This window comes from Sminthopsis crassicaudata, chromosome 2 (assembly GCF_048593235.1).
Source record: "Sminthopsis crassicaudata isolate SCR6 chromosome 2, ASM4859323v1, whole genome shotgun sequence".
NCBI classification, from domain to species: domain Eukaryota; kingdom Metazoa; phylum Chordata; class Mammalia; order Dasyuromorphia; family Dasyuridae; genus Sminthopsis; species Sminthopsis crassicaudata.
The window spans coordinates 20,441,844-20,455,571 of NC_133618.1; the positions used below are offsets into that span (position 1 = coordinate 20,441,844).

The following is a 13,728-nucleotide window of genomic DNA, read 5'->3' on the forward strand; positions in this document are numbered from 1 at the left end:
CCCTTCTCCCCTGGAGAGGTTTGCTCCTCTGAATGGGCACTATGATAGCTCTGTAAGCAGAGGCTGAGTCAAATGCACAAATGACCACAGACCTAACTCACAGTGAACTGTCCATATGCTTCCCAACTGCAGAGGACCTGACATGATTGCAATAAGGAGCTTTGTGTATTGCTGATTAACTCTGGGGTTAACAGGGAGAGACTTGCCTTGCCATAAGTCCTTGCATTGTTCTAGCTTTATTTTGGTTTTTGTTTGGTTTACTTCACATAGGATTGGTCAAAATTAAGACCTTCTAGAGGAAGGTAATTCAAAGATCTGAATAGTTAGAAGAGAGAAAGTATGGAATGTTGTGCCAAAGTTCTCTTTTAATGTCCTGACCCAGTTTCCCTAATTGTCCTATTCAGTTACTTTGCCTTAGGTTATAACCATTCCCTTTTAAGGTTAGGATAAAGGTCTTATATCTTAGACTTTAGGCTATCCTTATTCCCTCTTCAAGTTTGTTGGGATAAAGGTCTTTATCCATTAGATATCATTAGAATATCAGGAGCCTCTCCAGTACTTCCCATTATGTCATCCTAGGTGCCTCCCCCCATTAGTTCAGCCCCATCCAGGTACCTCCCTCATTATGAAATTGTTCTTATTACCCTATAAAGAATCTTGTGTATCTGATATCTGTGCTGGATTCTTTGAGATGATAGTCTCATTCAGCCCTGGGAACAGCCATGGATCCTTGGTCCCAGTAAATCTCTCCATTTGATAAACTCTGAATTGAATACTCTCTAAATCTCTATCTTGCTTAGTTTCTTGGGCATTACAATCAGTCAAGCTGATTTGTGGCCTGCTTTCTTTCTTTCTTTCTTTCTTTCTTTCTTTTTTAAATTAATTTTATAATTATAAAAAACATTTTTGACAGTACATATGCATGACTAAGTTTTTTCTTTTAACATTATCCCATGTATTCATTTTTCCAAATTTTCCCCTTTCTTATTCCACTCCCTCCCCTAGATGACAGGCATTCCCATACATATTAAATGTGTTATAGTATAACCTAAATACACTATATGTGTGTAAATCCAATTTTCTTGTTGCACTTTGAGAATTGGATTCTGAAGGTATAAGTAACCTGGGTAGAAAGACAGTGGTGCTAACAGTTTACATTCAATCCCCAGTATTCCTTCTCTGGGTGTAGTTATTTCTGTCTATCACTGATCAGCTGGAAGTGAGTTGGATCTTCTTTCTGTTGAAGATTTCCACTTCCATGAGAATATATCTTCATACAGTATTGTTGTTGAAGTGTATAGTGATCTTCTGGTTCTGCTCATTTCACTCAGCATTACTTCATGTAAGCCTCTCCAAACCTCTCTGTATTCATTTCATTTTCATGTATTTTCTTATAGAGCAATAATATTCCATAACATTCATATACCATAATTTACCCAACCATTTTCCAATTGATGGACATCCATTCATTTTCCAGTTCCTAGCCACTACAAAAAGGGCTGCCACAAACCTTTTGGCACATACAGGTCCCTTTCCCCTCTTTTGTATTTCTTTGGGATATAAGCCCATTAGTATGTGGCCTGCTTTCTAAGGCCCTGCATTTCTGATTAAAATGGAGCTTATTTCTTTAGGACTTCATCTAGAACCCCATGTTTGATCATGAAAATGTAATGTTTAGGCTAGCTTTCTGTCATAGTCTGACCCAGTCTTAGACTGACTCAGTCTCCTCAGTAGTCTGACAAATTGTCAGTTTTGATAAGGATTGAGGTCCCTTTAAGATTCATTTCTTTTTTTCCCAAGCCCCATGGCTGTATATCTGTGCCCAGCCCCCACCCCATCTGAGCTGGCTTGTGTTTTCTCAGCCCCCACAAACAGTTTCTTATCTGACAAGCCCTCGAAAAACTTGGGGTACCATCCACAATCTCCTTTTAGGCATAAAGAAGCCAAGTTGGAGCTCTCTCTTTGCAGGAACCCTTCCTCCCAACACATGGTATCCTTTTGGCCATATAAGGGTTCCTGCCCTCCCAGTGGCCACCTCTGGCCCTGGCATTTTTCTCACTGAACTTTACTTCCAAATTCCTACAATAAACCTTGTATTTATCAATCTAGGTTTTGGGGCCTGTAAATTAATTTTGTGCCACTTGGGAGTATTTTACTATCTTTGCATCGATTAACGGGGTTCCCCCTTTCCTTTCTCTCATCAGTTTCAACTAGCCTCTATCTGAGGCTGACTTTGTCCCTAGTTGAAGTACCCTATTACAATTACATCATTACAGAATACCAAATATAAGCCAATGTAGAGTGATTATGTCATTTTATCAAAGTAAAGTGATTATATCATTATATCATACTAGATATATGTGAATTAGAAAACCATTAATTCCACTGAGTTAACACCTTGTTTCAAATATACTTTTCCAGAGTTCCAACCTTCTACAACTAATTCCAGTTTTCCCATAATTTTAGCTTTAATTACTGTCTTTTGTAATTGTGTCATAGGGTGTGGACAAAGCTTCTTGGGTGGTGCTTATGGTGTCACTGCCCTTCCCCCCCATCTCTCCACCCAAAATGGTAAAATTGAGGGGGGAGGGTTGTTATCACAAAGAATTATCACCAAATCTGGGATCTTTGGTTTTGTCAAACACTAAATTGCTATGGATATTGAATATTTTCTCCTGTCAACCTAACCTATTGTGTTGATCCACTACTCTATTTCTTAAACAGTTACAAATAGTTTTTATGACTACTGTTTTATAATATAGTTTTTAGTCTGGTACTGCTAGGCCAGTCATAGTTGTCATATGTAAATTCTTTATAAAAATAAAATTCATGAAACCATGGATGAAGAGAGAAACAAAATGATCCATTTATTGTCTCCTCTTTTTGATATTTTCAATTTTAGAGGCACAACAATCTTTTAATTCAAGTTTGCAAAATTTTAACACATATGTTCAAATACTTTAAAAAGACATTCTCTAAGATTAAAAATAATATTAATGTTATTAACATTTATATCACACCTTTACTGTGCTAGGCACTTTTTAATTATTATCTTATTTGATAATTCCATAACAGTGGAAAGTGTGTATTTTTCTTATCTTCATGATGCAGATAAGAATTTTTAAAAAGTTATTAAGTGACTTACCCATAGTTACACATATATTAAGATTTTATGTTAGGTCTTTCTGATTTAAGGCCTAGTGCAACCTCTGGGCTGCATTTGCTAAATAATTTATGGCAAAAAAAGAACAACAACAACAAAAATAAAGGAAATTTAAATACAGGACATTTTGGTAAGGCTTATATTCCTTTCCATATTAAAAAAAAAAAAAAAAAAAAGAAAGAAAAGGAGGAGGAAGAAGAGTAGGAGGAGAAGGTAAAAAGAGAAAAAAAGAGAAGGAGAAGAAAAAGGAAATGGAGGACAGGACATGGAAGAGAAGGAGGAGCAGATGAAAAACAGGAAATGGAAGGGTAAGGGAAATATAAGCTAGGGGGAAGATCCAAAAGAGAGGAGAAGAGAGAGAAAAGGAAATGGTTGAAGGGGAGGAAGAAGAAAGAGAGGGAGGATAGCAACAAGGAGAGGCAGAGGGGAAGATAAGGAAAAGAAAAGGAAGGAAGGGAAAGAAGAGAACAAGAAGAGAAGAAAGCAAAGAGAGAAGAAAAAGGGGAGAAGAGAGGAGGAAAGAAATTGAGGAGATTGGGGAAAATAGGGACTAAGATAAGAAGGGGGAGAAGGAGAGAAGGGGAGGACTAAGAAGGGAAGAGTAAGTAGAAACAACAGGAAAGGTTTGGGGGAGTAAAGAAAAAGGGAAGAAAGAAAGAACACAAAGAGAGGGAGGGGCAGGAGGAAGAAAAGCATAAGGGGCAGGAGGAAGAAAAGCATAAGGGGAATGAAAGGGAAGGGGGAGAACTAGCAGGAGGAGGGTGAGGAAGGAGAGATGGAAGGGAAGAGGTGAAGGAGAGGAGAAAAAGGAGAAGGAGAAATAATAATAATTTGGGAATAATTGGTGCTAACAACATTTGATTGATCCTATTGTCAGAATTTTATCTTCAACTTAATGTGTCAATATAGAAATGTAAATGTGGACAGGTTCTGTGATGATAGCCCTGGCCCAGGGGGAGAGAAAATAAACAAACAAACTTTAATAAACATCTGAATAAAATGATTCTGAAAGCTAAAAGGGTTTGAGGTGCTTTATCTGTGATAGATGCTAGTATTGCTGGCAGAATATGAATCTAGCTCTTCTTGATCCCAAATGAGAAGATTCCAAGTATAAAAATTTTCATTTTCTTGACAAATTTGCATGCAAATACATTTAGCATAGTTGAGAATCATTCTTATGATCATTTTACACTAGAGCATGAGTATATGTATATATATGTAGGCATTTATCATTTTATAAAATGATTTCAATAAAATGTTTAAAACATGGAAACAATAGGGAATTACAGTGGTTAGCTGGTTCTAAAAATTTTATTTTTATACTTGAAAGCTCAAAGTTTCCCAAAGTTTTCCATATGAATACAGCTAGTAAGAATTAGAGGTTTCATTGTAAACCAGGTATGATTTACTCAAATTCATGCAATCTATGAATTAAATTACTTTGTGTACACACATGCATAAACACACATGCACATATAAAAATAAATAAAGCTGAACATGATTGTTTTAGTAATAGTATTGGAACAAACTGATGGATAAAAAATACACAGATTAAAGATTCAGTTTATTGATATAAATATTGAGATATTTTCTGATTTTTTGGATAATTCTTGATATATACATGAATTGCATACGTTATAGAATCACATGTACATATATTTTTAATGCAGCAAATTCTTCTTAAAATAATTACAAAAGCATAAACTATTATACCTAACAGAATGTAATAATTTTTACAATACATAAAATTTGTAGAGAAAGAGACAGAACTAGTAAGATTAAGTAAAGTATCTATGATCCTCCAGTTAGCAAGAAACAAGTCTGGGAATGAAATATAATAGTGTGTTTCCTATGATGGAGTTCATGAAAAAATAACATTGAATCTCAGGAGAAAATAAATATTTATTAATAACCTACTATACACCAGTGGATAAATACTAGGGCTAGAATGCAAACCAAAAATATAGGAATTTCAGGCTAGATGGGAGAACAAAAGAAAAGGTGCAAGGGGGAAGGCACCATGTAAGGGGCGTGATGATAAATTATTCATTGTGGAAGAAATCCAAAATTAATGCAACAAAAGAAACCAAAGAAAGCCAAATTGGAGGCAGTTTGGTAGGAATGGAGGACATATGGGAAGGGAGTGAGTGTGTCCAGCTGATCTTCATTAAATGGAAGTTGAGGAGTCCACAATTGCTTCTTCAATAAGAAAAGCCAAGATTTTGAAGACATGAGAATTCAAAGAGATTCCCTGTATTTTACCATAGGCAAATAAGCAAACTTTTCTGGCTTAAGTGTTCTTTTCTATCTCATCCACCACTAACCATTGAAGCCATATTTCATATGATCATTGATTCATTTAAGGACCATACATTAACTCCTGTTCCTATACCAAAGGAAAATGATGTCCCTCTTCTCAAGTAGCTTTCAAGTTGTTTTCCTGGAGGAGAAAGATCTCACATGTCATCTCATCCAACTTATTTCTAAAAACAAAAACAAATAAACAATGACCAGACCATCATTTCTAGAATTTCCTTGGGAGCTGGACTTGGAAAACTTCTTAGATGCCAAACTCATTACCTGAACAGAACTTCAAGCCTCCAGGGTTATCTGCTTTTGTATGGATCTGTACTATACCATTGGGTAGATGTAGTTCTAGAAGAGAAAGTGAGATTGGACACTCCTCAAAACTCACTTAAATGCAGCTCACTTGTATGACTTCCAGGATATTCATTGAATATAAAGGACAAACAACCAAAACCAAATACAAACAACAACATTTATCCCTATTGATGTGAGCACATTGTTCTGTCAATGCAATTTCTCTTGTTTCTCTCATCTACTTGGTGTTGAAATCTTGTTAGAAAATCTGTTGATAGAAAGGAAATCATTTAGGGTACATGGAAGATCTAAATTAAGAATTTTTAACCTTTTGGTTTTCTGTGATGCCTTTATCAGTCTGTTGAAGTCTACTCTGAGCAATTATCTAAATCTATAAAATTACAAAAAAAAAAAAATTAAATTGAAAAATAAGACTTACATTCTAATTCCTCTAGGCACTGTCAAAAATACCTGATCTAAATCTTTCAGTGCCAGAGTCTATTGGCCTCCAGGTTACAAGGACAAAAGTTGCAAAGTGTTAACTTTCAAGAAATAATCTATCCTTTGAGTCAGCAAGTGATAACATCATAACAAACACAATTGACTCAAACAGCCTGAGTTCACACTTCACACTTCACACCTCAACATCTCTTCATTTGTTTGAGGCCTAAGCTTTTGTAGTCTTTCAGAATGAGATCAGGAAGGTGTCAACTCAAAGCACTATTTATACAGCCTCTCTGCAAGTGCAGCTTCATTCTGCTTACAGCTGAAGCTGTGGCTTTAGCTCTCCACTACTTCCCTGAGTCTCCTTTTAGCTGCTGCTTTTCCCAACCTTGTCCCTCCAGTCAGGAAGGTCTCAACAAAAGGTACCTATTTATTCAGCCTGGTTACAGGGGCAGCTCCATTCTGCTTGCCCAGCTGAGGCTGTAGCTTTAGCTGCCCACTGGTTACCACAGCCTCCTTTTTTCCTGCTGCTTTCCCCAAGCTTGGCATTCCAGGTGCTCTCACAACTATCATGCCCTCTTCTCCCCTGAAAGTGGCTGTGGTGTGCTCTAGTAACCAGAACCGGAGCATGGAGGCTCACCATATCCTCAAAAAAAGAGGATTCCGAGTCAGATCTTTTGGAGCTGGAAATTATATAAAACTTCCAGGACCCACAGCAGACCAGCCTAATGTCTATGATTACAAAACGACCTATCATCAGATGTACAATGATCTTGTTAAGAAGGACCAAGAGCTCTATACAAAGAATGGGATTTTGAACATGTTGAGCAGAAATAAGAGAATCAAACCCCAGCCAGAGAGGTTCCAGAATTGCAGGGATGAGTTTGATCTCATCTTTACCTGTGAAGAGAGAATCTATGACAAGGTACTAGAACATTTAACTTTCAGAGATCAGAAGAGTCTGAGGCCAGTTCATATCATTAATGTAGACATTGAGGACAATGAAGAAGAAGCCACTCTAGGAGCTTTTCTCATCTGTAAGCTCTGTCAGTATATACAGCAGATGGAAGACTTGGAAACTGAGATAGATAAACTGTTACTGAAATTAGAGGACACAAGTGATAGGACTTTGCTCCATACACTCTGTTTTTACTGAGGCCCAAACTGGCTTTTTCTTCAAAGTTGAAAGAAGTCTAGGTCTATTCTAGAAACCAGGATACTTTACAGCCAATCCATGGGATTTATGTGGACAATCAGGACAAAGAGTTCAAAGCCACTGGAGGAGCCTGTCAGTGTATACACTAGTCAGAAGATGTGAAAACCAAGACTCATGAAACCTTACCAGAATTGGAGGAGGCAAGTAGGAAGATTGTTCTCCACACAATCTGATTTTACTGAAGCTCAAATTGCTTTGCTTCTTGCTTGAAATTATCACCTGTGTCAAATTTTTTGATGATTCTCTCCTCTTCCAGAAAAACAATTTCCAATATTCCTTTCCTTAATAATTTTTATTCCCTTCATGTTGTCTGTTTTTATCATATTACTTTTCTCTGCTATTGATTGTAATGTTTTTTTTTCTTTTAATAAATATTTATTTTCTATTTTATAAACTTATTCCTTTCCTTAGCTGTGTCTTTTCTTAAAAAAAAAGTAATTTCCTGGAGTATAGATAGACTTATATGAAATAATTACTCTGTGCAAACTTGGAATCTGAAAAAAAAGAAAAAAAAAATTTCCCCAGGCTGCCCTCTGCCATACCAATATTTGGGTCAAATAGTACTTTTGTCTGAAGCTGGATCCTTTGTAAGCAGGGATGAATTTGGAGGTAGATGAGACAGAAGGGATATATTCAGGGAAAAAAAAAAAAAAAAGATCTAAATATATATTATTAACATTTAAATGTAAATGTTTCTTGACTGAATTATTTCCATACCAATGTTTTTGATCCTCTTACATACTTATATATATATACACACATACACAAAGATTTAATTATTTTATTCCTTTGTAATTTGTAAGGTAGCAATTGAATTAAAAGCCACAGTATGAACAACAAGGATATTTCACTTATTGATTGATTTTTTTTGCCTTTCTGATAATGATTACTGATTAGACCAATTTCTTTTTTTTAATTAATTTCATTTTTAAAGATTTTTATTTTCAAAATGCATTCATATATACTCTTCAGCATTCAAACATGTAAAATGCTGTGTTCCAATTTTTTCCCCCTTCTACCTCTCAAATCCCTCTCTCTATGACATACAATGGAATCTATGTTAAACATGTGCAATTCTTCTCTACATATGTCCACAATTATCATGCTGCCAAAGACAAATCAGATTAACAATGGAAAAAAATTGAGAAAGAAAATAAAATGTAAGCAAGCACCCCACCACATGAAAATACAATGCTGTTATCTACACTATGGCCACATAATACTCTCTTTAGTTGCTAATGGCTCTCACCAGACTATTTGAACTGGTCTGAATCACCTCCCTGTTGAATTTTCCATCAGAATCAATCATCAGATAATCTTGTTGTTGCTGTGTGAAATTATTCTGCTTATTTCACTTAGTATAAGTTCATGTAAATCTCTTCATGCCTCTGAAATCATGCTGCTGATGGTTTCTTATTGAATAATAATACTCCCTAACATTTATATACCATAACTTATTAAGCCATCCTAAGATACTGGAGCATGTACTCAGTTTCCAATTTCTTGCCACCATAAAAAGTACTGCTACAAATATTTTTACATATGTGTGTCTTTTCCCTACTTTATGCTCACTTTGGCATACAGTCCCAGTAGGATCCAAGAGATCCAGTAGACCCTGAATTAAAAGCTATGTAGAATATATACAGTTTGATAGTCCTGGGGCATAGTTTTGGATTGTTCTCCAGAATGGCTAGAGTTCACAAATCCATCAGAATATATTACTGTCCCTGTTTTCCCACTTTCCCTGCCACATTCATCATCATCTTTCCTGCCATTTTAGTTTGATAGGTATATAGTGGTACAACTGACTTGTCTTAATTAGGATTTCTTTGATCAAAAATGATTTAGTGCACATCTTCATATTGTTAGAAATGTTTTTAATTTCTTCTTCTGAAAATTGTATGTTCATATCTTTAAACATTTGTTAATTGTAGAATGGCTTGAAATTTGAGTCAATTTTCTCTGGGTTTCTCAAATGAGGCCTTAATTAGAACTCATAAATGTAAAAATTTTTCCTCGTTTGAGAAGGCACACATGTCATTCTAAGCTTCCCTACTACCCTCACTACTAATTACCAAATTCAGCCTCAGAAATAGAGGATTACCAGAAAAAGTTTGTCCTGATCAGTGGGAGCAGGCCAAAGTAGGCAGAGAGGCAGAACCATATGCTAGCACACTGAGCAGAACAGGGAGTGGGTGGTCTCCAAGGGTGGAAAATTTGCAGGGAGGGCTGTACCAAATAACTCTGTAAAACCAAACCAAAACAAAATAGTGAAATGGAAAAAAAAAAGAAGTCCCATAGAGCAAAGCAACTCATTTAAAAACTCAATTGGACATATACAAAAAGAAGTTAAAAAAAAAAACTAAATGAAGAAAATAACTCATTAAAAATCAACTGAACAACTAGAAATGAATGATTCATTGAGACATCAAGAATCAGTCAAACAAAACCTAAAAGAAGGAAAAAAATAGCAAAAATGGGAAATATCTACTTGGAAAAACAACAGACCTGGAAAATAGTTCTAGGATAGATAATCTGAGCATTATTGGACTATCCTGAAAATTTATATCTATAAAAAAAGATCCTAGATACTATTTTACAGGAAATCATAAAAGAGAATTGCCTAGAGATAATAGAATTAGAAGGTAAAATAGTCATTGAAAGAATTCTCATTGAAAGATTACCGATTTCATCTTATTCAACTTATTTCTGAAAAAAAATAAATAACACTAAATAAATAAATAAATAAAACAATGACCAGACCATCATTTCTTGAATTTCCTTGGGAGCTGGACTTGGAAAACTTCTTGGATGCCAAAGTCATTACCTCAACATAACTTCAAGCCTCCAGGGTTATCTGCTTTTGTATGGATCTATACTATACCAACTGGGTAGATGCAGCTCTAGAAGAGAAAGTGAGATTGGACACTCCTCAAAACTCACTTAAATGCAGCTCACTTGTATGACTTCCAGGATATTCATTGAATATAAAGGACAAACAACCAAAACCAAATACAAACAACAACATTTATCCCTATTGATGTGAGCACATTGTTCTGTCAATGCAATTTCTCTTGTTTCTCTCATCTACTTGGTGTTGAAATCTTGTTAGAAAATCTGTTGATAGAAAGGAAATCATTTAGGGTACATGGAAGATCTAAATTAAGAATTTTTAACCTTTTGGTTTTCTGTGATGCCTTTATCAGTCTGTTGAAGTCTACTCTGAGCAATTATCTAAATCTATAAAATTACAAAAAAAAAAAAAATTAAATTGAAAAATAAGACTTACATTCTAATTCCTCTAGGCACTGTCAAAAATACCTGATCTAAATCTTTCAGTGCCAGAGTCTATTGGCCTCCAGGTTACAAGGACAAAAGTTGCAAAGTGTTAACTTTCAAGAAATAATCTATCCTTTGAGTCAGCAAGTGATAACATCATAACAAACACAATTGACTCAAGCAGCCTGAGTTCACACTTCACACTTCACACCTCAACATCTCTTCATTTGTTTGAGGCCTAAGCTTTTGTAGTCTTTCAGAATGAGATCAGGAAGGTGTCAACTCAAAGCACTATTTATACAGCCTCTCTGCAAGTGCAGCTTCATTCTGCTTACAGCTGAAGCTGTGGCTTTAGCTCTCCACTACTTCCCTGAGTCTCCTTTTAGCTGCTGCTTTTCCCAACCTTGTCCCTCCAGTCAGGAAGGTCTCAACAAAAGGTACCTATTTATTCAGCCTGGTTACAGGGGCAGCTCCATTCTGCTTGCCCAGCTGAGGCTGTAGCTTTAGCTGCCCACTGGTTACCACAGCCTCCTTTTTTCCTGCTGCTTTCCCCAAGCTTGGCATTCCAGGTGCTCTCACAACTATCATGCCCTCTTCTCCCCTGAAAGTGGCTGTGGTGTGCTCTAGTAACCAGAACCGGAGCATGGAGGCTCACCATATCCTCAAAAAAAGAGGATTCCGAGTCAGATCTTTTGGAGCTGGAAATTATATAAAACTTCCAGGACCCACAGCAGACCAGCCTAATGTCTATGATTACAAAACGACCTATCATCAGATGTACAATGATCTTGTTAAGAAGGACCAAGAGCTCTATACCAAGAATGGGATTTTGAACATGTTGAGCAGAAATAAGAGAATCAAACCCCGGCCAGAGAGGTTCCAGAATTGCAGGGATGAGTTTGATCTCATCTTTACCTGTGAAGAGAGAATCTATGACAAGGTACTAGAACATTTAACTTTCAGAGATCAGAAGAGTCTGAGGCCAGTTCATATCATTAATGTAGACATTGAGGACAATGAAGAAGAAGCCACTCTAGGAGCTTTTCTCATCTGTAAGCTCTGTCAGTATATACAGCAGATGGAAGACTTGGAAACTGAGATAGATAAACTGTTACTGAAATTAGAGGACACAAGTGATAGGACTTTGCTCCATACACTCTGTTTTTACTGAGGCCCAAACTGGCTTTTTCTTCAAAGTTGAAAGAAGTCTAGGTCTATTCTAGAAACCAGGATACTTTACAGCCAATCCATGGGATTTATGTGGACAATCAGGACAAAGAGTTCAAAGCCACTGGAGGAGCCTGTCAGTGTATACACTAGTCAGAAGATGTGAAAACCAAGACTCATGAAACCTTACCAGAATTGGAGGAGGCAAGTAGGAAGATTGTTCTCCACACAATCTGATTTTACTGAAGCTCAAATTGCTTTGCTTCTTGCTTGAAATTATCACCTGTGTCAAATTTTTTGATGATTCTCTCCTCTTCCAGAAAAACAATTTCCAATATTCCTTTCCTTAATAATTTTTATTCCCTTCATGTTGTCTGTTTTTATCATCTTACTTTTCTCTGCTATTGATTGTAATGTTTTTTTTTCTTTTAATAAATATTTATTTTCTATTTTATAAACTTATTCCTTTCCTTAGCTGTGTCTTTTCTTAAAAAAAAAGTAATTTCCTGGAGTATAGATAGACTTATATGAAATAATTACTCTGTGCAAACTTGGAATCTGAAAAAAAAGAAAAAACAAAATTTCCCCAGGCTGCCCTCTGCCATACCAATATTTGGGTCAAATAGTACTTTTGTCTGAAGCTGGATCCTTTGTAAGCAGGGATGAATTTGGAGGTAGATGAGACAGAAGGGATATATTCAGGGAAAAAAAAAAAAAAAAGATCTAAATATATATTATTAACATTTAAATGCAAATGTTTCTTGACTGAATTATTTCCATACCAATGTTTTTGCTCCTCTTACATACTTACATATATATACACACATACACAAAGATTTAATTATTTTATTCCTTTGTAATTTGTAAGGTAGCAATTGAATTAAAAGCCACAGTATGAACAACAAGGATATTTCACTTATTGATTGATTTTTTTTGCCTTTCTGATAATGATTACTGATTAGACCAATTTCTTTTTTTTAATTAATTTCATTTTTAAAGATTTTTATTTTCAAAATGCATTCATATATACTCTTCAGCATTCAAACATGTAAAATGCTGTGTTCCAATTTTTTCCCCCTTCTACCTCTCAAATCCCTCTCTCTATGACATACAATGGAATCTATGTTAAACATGTGCAATTCTTCTCTACATATGTCCACAATTATCATGCTGCAAAAGACAAATCAGATTAACAATGGAAAAAAATTGAGAAAGAAAATAAAATGTAAGCAAGCACCCCACCACATGAAAATACAATGCTGTTATCTACACTATGGCCACATAATACTCTCTTTAGTTGCTAATGGCTCTCACCAGACTATTTGAACTGGTCTGAATCACCTTCCTGTTGAATTTTCCATCAGAATCAATCATCAGATAATCTTGTTGTTGCTGTGTGAAATTATTCTGCTTATTTCACTTAGTATAAGTTCATGTAAATCTCTTCATGCCTCTGAAATCATGCTGCTGATGGTTTCTTATTGAATAATAATACTCCCTAACATTTATATACCATAACTTATTAAGCCATCCTAAGATACTGGAGCATGTACTCAGTTTCCAATTTCTTGCCACCATAAAAAGTACTGCTACAAATATTTTTACATATGTGTGTCTTTTCCCTACTTTATGCTCACTTTGGCATACAGTCCCAGTAGGATCCAAGAGATCCAGTAGACCCTGAATTAAAAGCTATGTAGAATATATACAGTTTGATAGTCCTGGGGCATAGTTTTGGATTGTTCTCCAGAATGGCTAGAGTTCACAAATCCATCAGAATATATTACTGTCCCTGTTTTCCCACTTTCCCTGCCACATTCATCATCATCTTTCCTGCCATTTTAGTTTGATAGGTATA

General features: G+C 35.7%; 2 pseudogenes; both read left to right on the forward strand.

Moving 5' to 3' along the window:
- Window positions 1-6,779: 6,779 nt before the first annotated feature.
- LOC141553122 (RNA polymerase II subunit A C-terminal domain phosphatase SSU72 pseudogene) lies at window positions 6,780-7,364 on the forward strand (annotated as a pseudogene).
- A 3,925-nt stretch (window positions 7,365-11,289) lies between these two features.
- LOC141553123 (RNA polymerase II subunit A C-terminal domain phosphatase SSU72 pseudogene) lies at window positions 11,290-11,874 on the forward strand (annotated as a pseudogene).
- Window positions 11,875-13,728: the final 1,854 nt, after the last annotated feature.